Source organism: Solanum tuberosum, unplaced genomic scaffold (assembly GCF_000226075.1).
Source record: "Solanum tuberosum cultivar DM 1-3 516 R44 unplaced genomic scaffold, SolTub_3.0 scf00135, whole genome shotgun sequence".
NCBI lineage: Eukaryota > Viridiplantae > Streptophyta > Magnoliopsida > Solanales > Solanaceae > Solanum > Solanum tuberosum.
Window position 1 is genome coordinate 962,754 of NW_006239059.1, and position 12,754 is coordinate 975,507.

Genomic DNA, 12,754 nt, shown 5'->3' on the forward strand with positions numbered 1-12,754 from the left:
AAGACCCCAAGAAAATCCTCATCATACCAAGGTCGTTCTCGACCTTTACAAAGTTCATACCCGGCTTGTTATGCACAAGTTGATTACCAATATACCCCTCCCCCCAATTATCAAAATACTCCCCCTCCTAGCTACAAAACTCCCCTTCCAGTTTACCAGACTCCATCTCATCACTACCAGAACGTTGCCCCAAACTTTGCCAATGTTCAAGCAAATTACCAAACTCCTCCCCTAACGTACCAAACCCCAGCTCCACTTTACTAAAAGACCCTATCGAACTACCAAGCTCCACAACAAATTACCAAACCAATCCATACCCAAGATATCAAGCCCCCCATCCAAACGCTCTAAATTATCGTCAAATGCCTCCTCCTCAACAAGGCAATTACGATCCCCCCTGGTCCTAGATTTGAGAAAAAATCCACTAGAATTTTCACTCCGCTCATTGAAAGCCGAACAAAGCTGTTTGAGCAATTAACTGCGGCAGGATATATTCATCCAGTGGGGCCCAAGCCGGTTGACACTAGTTCAAAGTTTTACAGACCTGACAGAGGTGTACATATCACTCCAACGGTGTTGGACATGATACCAAGGACTGTATCAACTTGAAGCATAAGATCCAAGACCTGATTGACCAGAACGTGGTCTCTCTTCCGATAGTCACGCCCAATGTCAATAGTAATCCTTTGCCAAATCATGGAGGCGTCACTATCAATATGATAGAGACAGATGATGATTGGTGCGTAACAAAGGCAATAGTTTCGATCACTCCTGATGAACTGGAAAGGGTTGTAGCCTCGTTGAGCATTAGAGAGAAGAAAGAGTTTGTGATTATGACACCCAAGGAGGTTGTTGCCTTGGTTCCAAGAGAAACCCTTGCCCGACCAAAGTTTGTGATTGAAACGGCTGCCACTCAAGGCATGACCAGATCCGATAGATGTTACACACCGGAAGAGTTGGCTCAAGGAGGGCAGAAGAAGGACCAGAAAAAAAGGCCGATCAGTGAAGCCGAGGCCGAGAAGTTCTGGAGAAAAATGCAACCCAAAGATTATTCAATTGTGAAGCATTTGGAGAAGATACCAGCTCTGATTTCTGTATGGGCTTTATTGATGAGTTCGCAGTTGCATAGGAAGGCTCTGATGAAGGCTCTGGATGACACTTATTGTGCCCGTGGGTACCAACAATGACAATCTAGCGGCCATGATAAGCTAGGTAATTCGAGGACACTGAATCAGTTTTTGTGACGAAGAGCTGCCCTTTGAAGGCAGGATGCACAACAAAGCTCTGCATCTGACCATTATGTGCCGAAAGAAGATCATAAGTCACGTCTTGGTCGATGACGAATCTGGTCTCAATATTTGCCCACTTTCGACTCTGAGACAGCTAAAATTCGACTTGGAAAAACTTCACCAGAACCAAGTCAACGTGAGGGCTTTTGATAGAGTGCAAGAGACACGTTAGGTGCGGTAAACTTGAATATTCAGATGGGTCATGCGGAATTTAATGTGGAGTTCCAGGTGTTGGATATCAACACAAGTTACAATTTGCTTCTGGGAAGACCGTTTATCCACATGGTTGGGGCTGTGCCTTCTACCCTTAACCAACTAATGAAATTTGTTTGGAAGGACTAGAAATTGGTCATTTATGGTGAATGGATCCATTCCAATGGATATGCACCGATCTTTGATGATATCTCTCGAGGTTGTGATTTCTACACGATTGAGCTGGTAAATGCCACCGGTGATGACTTAGCTCCACAGCCTGTTATGCCTTCTATGTACATGATGATTGCTACTGTTATGCTCTGAAGCAGTTTTGAATCAGGTTTTGGATTGGGGAAGCACTTTCAAGGAATTATTGAGCCTATTCAGATCCCCGCAAAAGGAGCAAAGTTTGGTTTGGGATATGTCCCCACAGATGATGAAGCAGAGATGAAGAACAAGAGTGTTGATCAAGCATTGGCTTGGCCAATTCCTCATCTGTACCAGTCATTCCTGGTGCGGGAGCGTGCCATCGACAGCGGTCTGGGGGAAGGAATCTTGGGCCTCAGGAATCCGTGATGCCGAGCCAGAGGAGCAGTTGCAGAATTGGACCTCCATGGCACTTTTAATCCCCCGTTCATCTTGGTAGAAAGGACGCACATTTATGTTTGTTTTAAAAATTGGTGGTAGTCCGGAAGAGTCCCGAGACCCACCATTTATGCAGATTTATTTTATTGTTTAAGTTTTATTTAAATTCCCATGTGATGTTTAAAAAAGGCAAAATGGCCCTTGGCCATAGCCAAAGTTTGTGCTTGTTTTATTTTAATTTAAATGAAAACCTCTTTTATCGAAATTTATTTGTTTACTTATCTGTTTATATTTTACTTTCCTAATTTTGTTTGTTTATGATTTCGGTAATATTAATTTAAAACCTGCCAATGTCATGTCATGTCATGTCATGTCACGAGCCAAATGAACAAAATGAGGCAGGTAATGAGGAATGCGAAGAATATGAAGAAGAAAATGAGGTACCTGAACATGTTGCTGAAGAGTTTCAACAATTTGAGAATCAACGCAAGCCAAATCTTGAAGAAACTGAAACTGTGAATCTCGGAGATGAGGAATGTGTCAAGGAAGTCAGAATCAGTATCCATCTGACTGAAGCTCAAAAAAGGGACCTGGTTCATTTGCATAGAGAATACATTGATGTATTTGCCTGGTCTTACAGAGATATGTCAGGGCTGAGTACGAATATGGTGTCCTACAAGTTGTCAATTAGACCAGAATTCAGTCCAGTAAAACAAAAGACTCGAAAGTTTAAGCCTGAGTTGAGTTTGAAGATCAAAGAGGAGATTACCAAACAGATTGAGTCTCAAGTAGTGGAAGTGATGCAATATCCGACTTGGTTAGCCAACGTTGTTCCGGTTGCCAAGAAAGACGGGAAGATCAGAATTTGTGTTGACTACAAAGATCTCAACAAAGCTAGCCCAAAATATAATTTTCCATTGCTAAACATTCACATTCTCATTGATAACTGTGCTAAGCATGAGATGCAGTCGTTTGTGGATTGTTATGCGGTCTATCACCAGATCCTTCTAGATAAAGAAGATGCAGAAAAAACAGCTTTCATTATGCCTTGGGGCGTATATCATTATCGCGTGATGTCATTGGTTCTCAAAAATGTCGGTGCTACTTACATGAGGTTTATGACAACCATCTTTCACGATATGATTCAAAAAGAGATCGAGGTGTTTGTAGATGATGTCATAATCAAGTCCCGCAGGAGTTCGGATCACTTGACTCACTTGAGGAAATTCTTTGATCGTCTACACCGATACAATTTGAAGTTAAATCCCACCAAATGTGCTTTTGGAGTGCCTGCTGGTAAGTTGTTGGGATTTATAGTCAGCAGGAGGGGTATTGAGCTTGACCCTTCCAAGATCATAGCGATCCAAGAGTTACCTCCTCCGAAAACCAAGAAAGAGGTGATGAGTTTTCTGGGAAGGTTGAACTACATCAGTCGATTTATAGCTCAGTCCACCACGGTGTGTGAGCCAATCTTCAAGTTGTTCAAAAAAGATGCTTTAACCAAATGCACCGGAGAATGTCAAACTACTTTTGATGCCATCAAGAATTATTTGTCCAATCCACCGGTGTTAGTTCCTCCGCGAGAAGGGAGTCCATTGTTGCTATATATGTTTGTCTCGAATAATGCATTTGGATGCGTGCTTGGTCAACATGACGAAACTGGGAAGAAGAAGCAAGCCATCTACTACTTGAGAAAGAAATTCACTCCATATGAGGCCCGTTACACTCTTTTGGAGAGAATATGTTGTGCTTTGACGTGGATTGCTTAGAAATTGAGACATTATTTATCTTCTTACACCACATACCTTATTTTTAGGATGGACCCGTTGAAATATATTTTCCAGAAAGCAATGCCAACCAAGAAGTTAGCGAAATGGCAAATGCTTTTGAGTGAGTTTGATATTGTATATGTGACCCAGAAGGTGATAAAAGAACAAGTCTTAGCCGATCATCTTGCGGAGAATCCAGTTGATGAAGAGTATGAACCACTCAAGACTTATTTTCCCGATGAGGAAGTCTCGTTTGTGGGTGAAGATATTTCTGAGGCATACCCTGGTTGGAGAGTATTTTTTTATGGAGCGGCAAACCACCAAGGAAGAGGTATTGGAGCAGTCTTTGTGTCAGAATCTGGTCAGCACTATCATATGGCGGCTAAACTCCGTTTTGATTGCACAAATAACATGGCTGAGTATGAAGCTTGCATCCTCGGTCTAAAGATGACAATTAATATTAACGTTCATGAGCTGTTGGTTATTGGAGATTTAGATTTGCTGATTCATTAAGTTCAAGGAGAATGGGCCGTGAAGAACCTAAAGATCACACCGTATGTGCAGTATATACGGAAATTGTGCAAGAGATTTCGCAAGATTGAATTCAGGCACACTCCCAGGACACAGAATGAGTTGGTCGGTGCTCTTGCCACCATCGCATCAATGATTAAACATCTAGATACAAGTTATATTGATCCAGTAGATATAGAGGTAAAAGAGCAGCATGTCCATTGTTCACATGTCGAAGCGAAACCAGACGGTTTGCCTTGGTATTTTGACATCAGGAAGTATTTAGAGACTGAGACTTATCTTAAGAATGCAACGTTCAACCAGAAGAAGTTGATACGCTGTATGGCCCTCAATTTCTTTGCAAGTGGGAAAATCCTTTATAGAAGGACTCCAGATTTAGGTCTTCTCAGATGTGTTAATGCTAGTGAAGCTGCAAAGCTTCTGGAACAAATACATGCCGGAGTTTGTGGTACTCACATGAATGGGCTCACTTTGGCAAGAAAGATCCTCCGAGCCGGTTATTTTTTTATGACTATGGAGCATGATTGTTGCAAGTTTGTGCAGAAGTGTCACAAGTGTCAAGTGCATGGTGATTTGATTCGAGTGCCGCCTCACGAACTCAATGCTATGAGTTCACCTTGGTCGTTTGTAGATGGGGCATGGATGTCATTGGTCCAATAGAGTCAGCCGCCTCTAATGGACACCGATTCATTTGGTTGCCATCGACTATTTCACCAAGTGGGTAGAAGCAGCTTCGTACAAGTCGGTAACCAAGAAAGTTGTAGCTGATTTTGTTCGCAACAACCTGATATGTAGGTTTGGAGTGCCAGAATCCATCATTACTGATAACGGAGCGAATCTCAATAGTCATTTGATGAGAGAGATATGTGAACAATTCAAGATTACTCACCGGAACTCAACCGCTAATCGTCCCCAAATGAATGGAGCTGTAGAAGCCGCCAACAAGAACATAAAGAAGATCCTAAGGAAAATGATTGACAATCACAGAGGTTGGCACGAGATGTTGTCGTATGCTCTGTTGGGTTACAGAACGACTGGGAGTACATCAGTTGGAGGTACTCCATATTTGCTAGTATATGGAACAGAAGGAGTTATACCTATAGAATTTGAAATACCTTCATTGAGAATTATCCAAGAAGCTGAATTGAGTGATGCTGACTGGGTCCGCAAACGGATTGACCAGTTAACCTTGATTGATGAGAAGAGAATGGTTTCTATTTGTCATGGACAATTGTATCGACAAAGAATGATTCGTGCTTTACACAAGAAAGTAAGGGTCAGGATATTTGAAATCGGCTAGTTGGTTCTCAAACGCATTTTCCCTCATCAGGATGAGTACAAAGGGAAATTTGCACCAAATTGGCAAGGACCCTACATGGTTCGCAAAGTGTTATTTGGAGGTGCCTTGGTCCTGTCAGAGATGGATGACACTGAATGGCCGAAACCGATCAACTCAGATGCTGTCAAAAGATATTATGTGTGAAACTTTGGTTTGTATTTCTGTTATTTCCTTGTAATCGTTCTATTCGTTTGTAATTGCTTTATTTAGAATCTATCACTATGTAATGAACTACGTCTGACTTGAATTCTCAAAAATGAGATACGTAGGCGGCCTATGTCGGCCTCGGTCACTCTTTTATCCCTATTTAATATTTCTTTGTATTTGAATTACGTTCGACCTGAATTCTCAAGAATGAGATACATAGGCGGCATATGTCGGCCTCGGTCGATTTCTTTGTAAATTTCTTATTTTTGTTAATCTTTAGGGGGAATTACGTTTGACCTGATTCCTGCCTCAACAGGATACGTAGGAGCCACAAGGTCTCGGTCATATCTCCCGCAAGATTTCTATTTCTCTTTACAATAGAAACTGGGATAGAATTTTTTAGAGGGACTCAAAAATTCTCTAGAAGAAGACTTTCTCCAACAAGTCAAGACTGAAGTTACTTTGAGATTTGCAACTGGGACAGAATTTTTGAGAGGATCTCAAAAATTCTGTGACTGATTCGTCAACGGTTCAAGATACGCCGAGACAGTTGACTGTGACAGAAATTTTTGAGGATGACCTCAAAAATTTCAATAAGGTTCATTAGAAGTTTAGAACAACTTTGAATACTTCCCAACAAACAATCAGATGGACCTCGAGGCATCAACTCCAAATGACGTTCATTAAACTTGACGTGACATGACACTTGGTAGTGACTTTTTCCAAACATTACTTTTGAAAATTTATTTTCCTTAAAACTTTTCCTTCATGTTTCAATTATTTTTGCATAAAAAATGTTTTGTATTATCTATCAAGAAACGGGAGATCAGAGAAATCAACCGGAGATAGCAAGACAAGGAGTAGACAACCGAAGAGATCAACACAGATCAGTTCATTTTTAAACTAACAATTTTTATGTGGATGTAGGTCTATAGGTTTGCCGCAAGATTAGCATATTCCTCCATTTAATGAATATGGAGAAGTCAAAAGGGCGAGGAGCTCCCCAAAATTGACAAAAAAAATTTGGATGCAGGGAATATTTTATGTTTCTTATATCAAGGATTTGGGAATATGAATATCATTATTTCATTCAAATTCTCAACAAAGAGAGGTCCATAATGAACATTGCAACTATGTTTAGAGATGAAACAAACGAAAACCATGAATGGAGCAATATTTTTATTTTCCAATAACTAAAGATATCTAGAAGACGTTTATCTGCATTATATTATCAGATATGATAATATTTCTTACCCTGAAGATTATTTATATCGTACTGTCAAATGAGATGATACCACTACTCCGGGGGTCATTTTTATTTGTATTATCAATTGGGACGATACCGCCACCCAGGAGATACCCAGAAGATCACATATGTTGTCCGGTAAAGCATTACCATCGTTTGGTACCAGGGATGACATCATCAGAAAAGAAGATCATGCATAGCAAAAGAAGGAAATCATGCATTGCAAGAGAAAGAAATCATGCATTGCAAAAGAAAGAAGTCATACATTGCGAGAGAAGATTCATACATTGCAAGAGAGATTCATGCATCGCGAGAGAGGATTCATGCATTGCAAGAGAAGATTCATGCATCGCGAGAAAGAGATTTATGCGTCCCGAGGAAGGAGTCATGCATCGCGAGAGAAAAGTTATGCATCGCAAGAGAAAGATTTACCCATCACAAGAAGATCAACATCAACTGCGTCATTTTTATTTGCAAAAATAACATCAAGAGAACCGTCAACATATTACATCAGCTTATTTTATTGCTTTGACATCAAAGGAAGAGTTCATTGAGGGTTATATTGCAAATATGAGACACAAGCCTTATTTGCTTTACGTCAAACCCGATGGAGTTAACGCCAAATGTTCAAGGAGAGCAGTTGAGTGTCAACACGGTAAAAGACACTGTCTCCCATTTGAATTACATTTTTATGCTAATAAGATTTATCTCAATCTTTGTCGAGAGCATCCGAAATGATGAATTCTCCCAAAAAAAACCACAGGTGCAAACGACATCAAAAGGGATGCAACACAACGTAGAACTTTTTCTTAGCAGCGAACTGGGACATAGTCCAAAAAGGAGTGCCAAACTCTTAGGAAGCGAGCTGAGGAGCGACTTCCACCACAATCAAACCACACCCCTATCAGAAGGCATGTGGGTTTATCTTTGGGTTTGTCGGTTTCAGTTTCGCATTCGGAAATCTTTTTCTCTACCGAAAGCAGCTCTCCAATCTGAGTGACAATGCACCAAGAGCTTTGGAACTTATGTCTGTGTAAGTTCTTAATTATAGGTGTGAAGTGCACCACATTCATGGCTAAGATGTTGCAAGCCTCTTTTTCATAACTTGACTTACTTTGTCGCTTTTCCAAGAACCAAAGGTTATTTTGCATAATAGATTTTCTTTTCAACCGATTGAGTCGAACTACAAGCAGCCTGATTTCCTAAGTTGAAGGATATGTAGGCGGGATCAATGTTGAAAACTCGGCTGTATTCCAACATTCGCTCTTAAATCTTACTCTTGAGCATTTTGGTTCTTCATAATCCAATATCGGAATGACTTTCGAACTCTTTCAAATCGTGCATCAAATCAAGCGTATCGAACTACAAGTGGCCTGAATTTTCATATAGCCCGAGATATGTAGGAATCCCAGTTCCAGGGTTCGGCCATAATTCCTAAAGTTCGTACCAAAACCTCTATTTCAGAAAAGATAAAGATGCGGTTAGTCAAAATTGGATCAGTCAACTTCACTTTCCTCGAATTTCTTGCATCAATTCATGTAAAAGGAGGGACAGTTGTTGACACTCAATTTTGACCCTCCCCGATAGGAATTAATTCACGAGCTTCTTAGTTCCCAGATGATTTAGAATAATTACTTTTATAAAATTCAAATACTTTCAAAGTCATTTTAAGCGATCTTAGTCGATTTTCATAATTTATAAATAAAAAATATATTTCATATAGTTTTATAGATATAATCGATATGTTTCATAAATATTTGAAAATCATCTCAAAAAGATTTTATTTTAAATATTCTATTAAAATTAGTTTAGTCTAAATTACGATTAATTTTAAAAATCAATTGGTTTATGGTTGAATTAATTATTTTATTTTGTTAAGATGGGAAGCTCATAAATTAATTATATTAGTTCATCTTATTTATATTTAGCCGAATTTGCAAATGAGTTCAATTTGATTAAGTTCGTAATCTCAAATTGGCCAATTACAATTCATTGTGGTCAAATTAGCGATTTACTTGGCCATATCAAAAGACCAAAGTCTTGGGCCTTTTATCTCTCATTTCCAGCAGCCCAAACCCTCTAAAAACCCCAACGAACCAATCCAATTTTCCAGCAATTCCCAACAGCAGCGGCCCACTCTTTCTCTCAGACCCGGCCCACTCTGCCTCTTCTAAAAAGAACCCAAATTTCCAAAACATTAACATCAGCAACAACCGACCCAATCCCAAAAAAGCCCAACCGGTACAGTACCCGCCCGACCCAGAAACTTAGTAACAACTGCATCAACACAAATTCCAGGCAGCGCGTCAAACAACAGCGACAAGCAACCCCTGTACGCATGTTTTCTTCTTCATGCTTCAAAACAACAACAACAAAGCCAGCACAATTCACGAAAAAGCAATAGTTTTATCCGTGTCGTCTTCCTCACCAACTCGTACAACGGTACGCACGCACAACTTTGCACCAGAGGAGGCTGCAATTTTTGTCCTTTCTAGCGTGGATTAAAGCCATGTAGCATAGCAAGGACGAGGAATGCAAATTAACTGTCGATTCGCCCTTTCCTCTTTCGGAATTGGGTGAAATTGCAAGAAAAATGTGTTTCCTTTTAATGGTGAAAGATTTTTTCGAGTTTGAATTGGGAATAGGCTTTGAACCCGAATTTCGTCCATTTTCCCTCTTTTTTTCGGAACCCTAATTATTTTCCTTCTATATAATTGCTTTATTCATTGTTGAAGGGGAGAGATTTTTCGGAGTGGGGAAATTTTGAACTAAGGCAGAGAGATATAGTTCAAGAAATTAGTCACAAAATACGAATAAGAATACATTCGAAAAAAGCTTAAACTAGGCCTTTCGCTTGCGGTCTCGTTCGTGATTGTGTAGTGGACTCATCGTCATTCTCCTGCTTGTTCTTGTTCAGGTCGCTGCCCCGTGAAAGGTATAACTTATTTTTCTTATTTGAACTCGTTTTTCTGGTGCTTGGTTTGTAAATGGAAGTTGCTCTGTCTACTTCTTTTCTTCTTTGTTTTCAAATGTCTAGGTTGTTTTTTTTTGTGATTAAGCACTGATGCCGAATGATGCATTGTTCATTTTTTTTAAAGTTGAGTATGTTTTAGTCATTTTGAAGCATGAGGCGTGTTGTTCTGATTGTCGTTGTTTTGTTTGCAAATTTTAGTCGGAATCATGAGGTTAGTTAATATAGAGTTTGAATGTTGTGGCATCCATTATTCTTTAGATGTAACAATTCTCTTCTCTCCGTTTCTCTTGTTGTTTAAATTTTGTTTTTTTTCTCGCATTTACACTGATTTCCAACATGCCTTGTTCGGATCGAGCCTATGTTTCTATTTCGTTTAAATCTCGGTCAAAAAATGCCCACATCTTAAAGTTGAGTCGGTGCAAAATCTGAGTTTTCTTGTCTTTCTCTATTGGAGTTTGATCATTAAGATCATTCGAGATATGACTTTTATTTGTGTTAATCTCTCATCGTGTGGTTCATTGATTATCTTGCCTCCTTGCTAATCTCCCGCGGCATTGTTTTGTTTTATTTGTGGGTTTTGTCTTGAAAAAAAAAACCAATTCATGTTTAGCTACTTTTGCATTAATGCAAGACAAAAGTGATGTCATATGGATTTTTGTATTAGATTGTGTCGCCGATTTCTCTTTTTACTACTCCTTTTGTTTTAAAAAATGAAAGTTAGTTTCAAGTTGCTTACTGGCAGCATATAGTCAACTATTTGATTAATAATGACAAAATAATAGCTTGTTTTGTTTCAGTGGGTACTCTTGTTAGTATTTCTCCCTTGGAATTTGTTCATTGTTCTTGATTTTGTAAGTTTAATTATTTAATTAATCTTGGACGAATTTTAGCATAGTGAGCCGTATAATGTTGACATTGATAAATGTTTTTGTCTTTGGCTTTATGTGGTTGATGGCTCATGTGGGGTACCCTTTTGTATCAGTATGAGGTTTATTCTCTTATTCATATCTGTCTCAACATTGAATCATCAACTTAGGCTAGTTGTTCATTGGCATATAGTATGCAAGGGTTACTAGACTTGATCAGTAATTTAGTTCAAGAGCCACAATTTTTATCCGATTTTGAGCTATCGATATTTGTGTTGCTCATTCTGCATAATTCAATCAATCTGGTTTACTTTGGTTTGATGATGATAAAGTCGTATTCATTTTGTCAGGCTTATTATGTTGCAATTAATTAGTCTTTACCATCCGTTTAAAGTATGACTTTTGAGATATTATTACTAGCTACTAATTTTTTTTTCTCCTTTTTGTTGCATGTGAAATATGTCCGAGTTCGCCACTAACTCACTCCTCTTGCATTTTGATAGAGTCATAAAGGGTCAAATCCCTCCTTTCAAGTCAGCCAACCATAACGATCGACGAACAAGCCCCCCAAGTTGAAAGAATACGCAACAATTTAGGGAATTGAAAATTGGGTCAAAGGTCCAATCTTAATTTCAAAAGATTGTATTTTGTTATTTATTGGGCCTAAGCCCATTTAGTCATTATTACTACTTGTTAGTTCTTAAGACAGGTAAAAGAATTTGGCCTATGGCCCAAAGATAGAAAAAAATATATTCCTTTTATGTTAGTTTAGGACAGGTGCTGGTGACTCAAATGGGCCAAAGGCCAAAACAAAATGGGCCCAAATACTGGCCCAGGCGGACAGGAAAATCAGATTTGGGCTCGAGTCTCTCTCTCTTATTTTATTGTGTTTGTTTACTTGTTATTATCTGCTATTAATCTTAAGGTTTTAAAAAATTCAAATCCCCAAAAGTCACCCATTTTGAATTAATCACTTAACTAAATTATTCATCCTTTACTTGACTTAAAAATGAATAAATAAATAAATAAGTTTACAAAATATTTCGCTTAGATAATATTTCAATATTTTCCTTTTTCTCCCTTAAAATGGTCCTAACTATAAAAATTGTTCAATTCAAATCAAGTTAATCCACTTTTAGCCGAATAATTAATTACCGAATAACCGCATATTAGCGGGGGTTTCGGGTGCTTTAAATCCCTTCCCGAAATGCTAATAAGAACCCCGAACCCCCTTTAAATATCTTCATTAGATTTTCTGTTTTAGTCTTTTGAAAATAATAGTTTTCTTAATTTTATCTTTAAAATTAAGTGACGACTCTTAAACCAATCTAATTATTTTTTAAAATAAAACAGTATAACTAATGCAAGCATTAGTTATACACTCCATTATGTATTAAGTTGTGTATTACTAATACCAAGTAATTATAGGTATTAGTAATACATAGCATTTTAACACTTGCATTAAATTAAATAATTACAAAACTACCCTCAAAGTCCTTTTAAAACATTTCCTAGCATTTTCTCACAACTTTAGAATCTTTTCATTTTCTTTCTTGTCATATGTTTTTATTTTTATATTTATTTGTTTTTCAGTGTTTTTAAATTTGTTGGTGTCTTAATAAGTTTTTTTTTTTGGGAGGATTTGATTTCATTTTATTGAATAAAAGGGCCTGCCCCACTATTCATCCAAAAAAAAAAAACTACTCTGTTTGTAAGGTTCCAAGTTAAGAAATGATTTTTCCTCCGTTTTCCTGCCTCTATAAAACGTAAGATACAGGCGAGCTAAAAGGGCTACCACAAGAACTGATGCAAT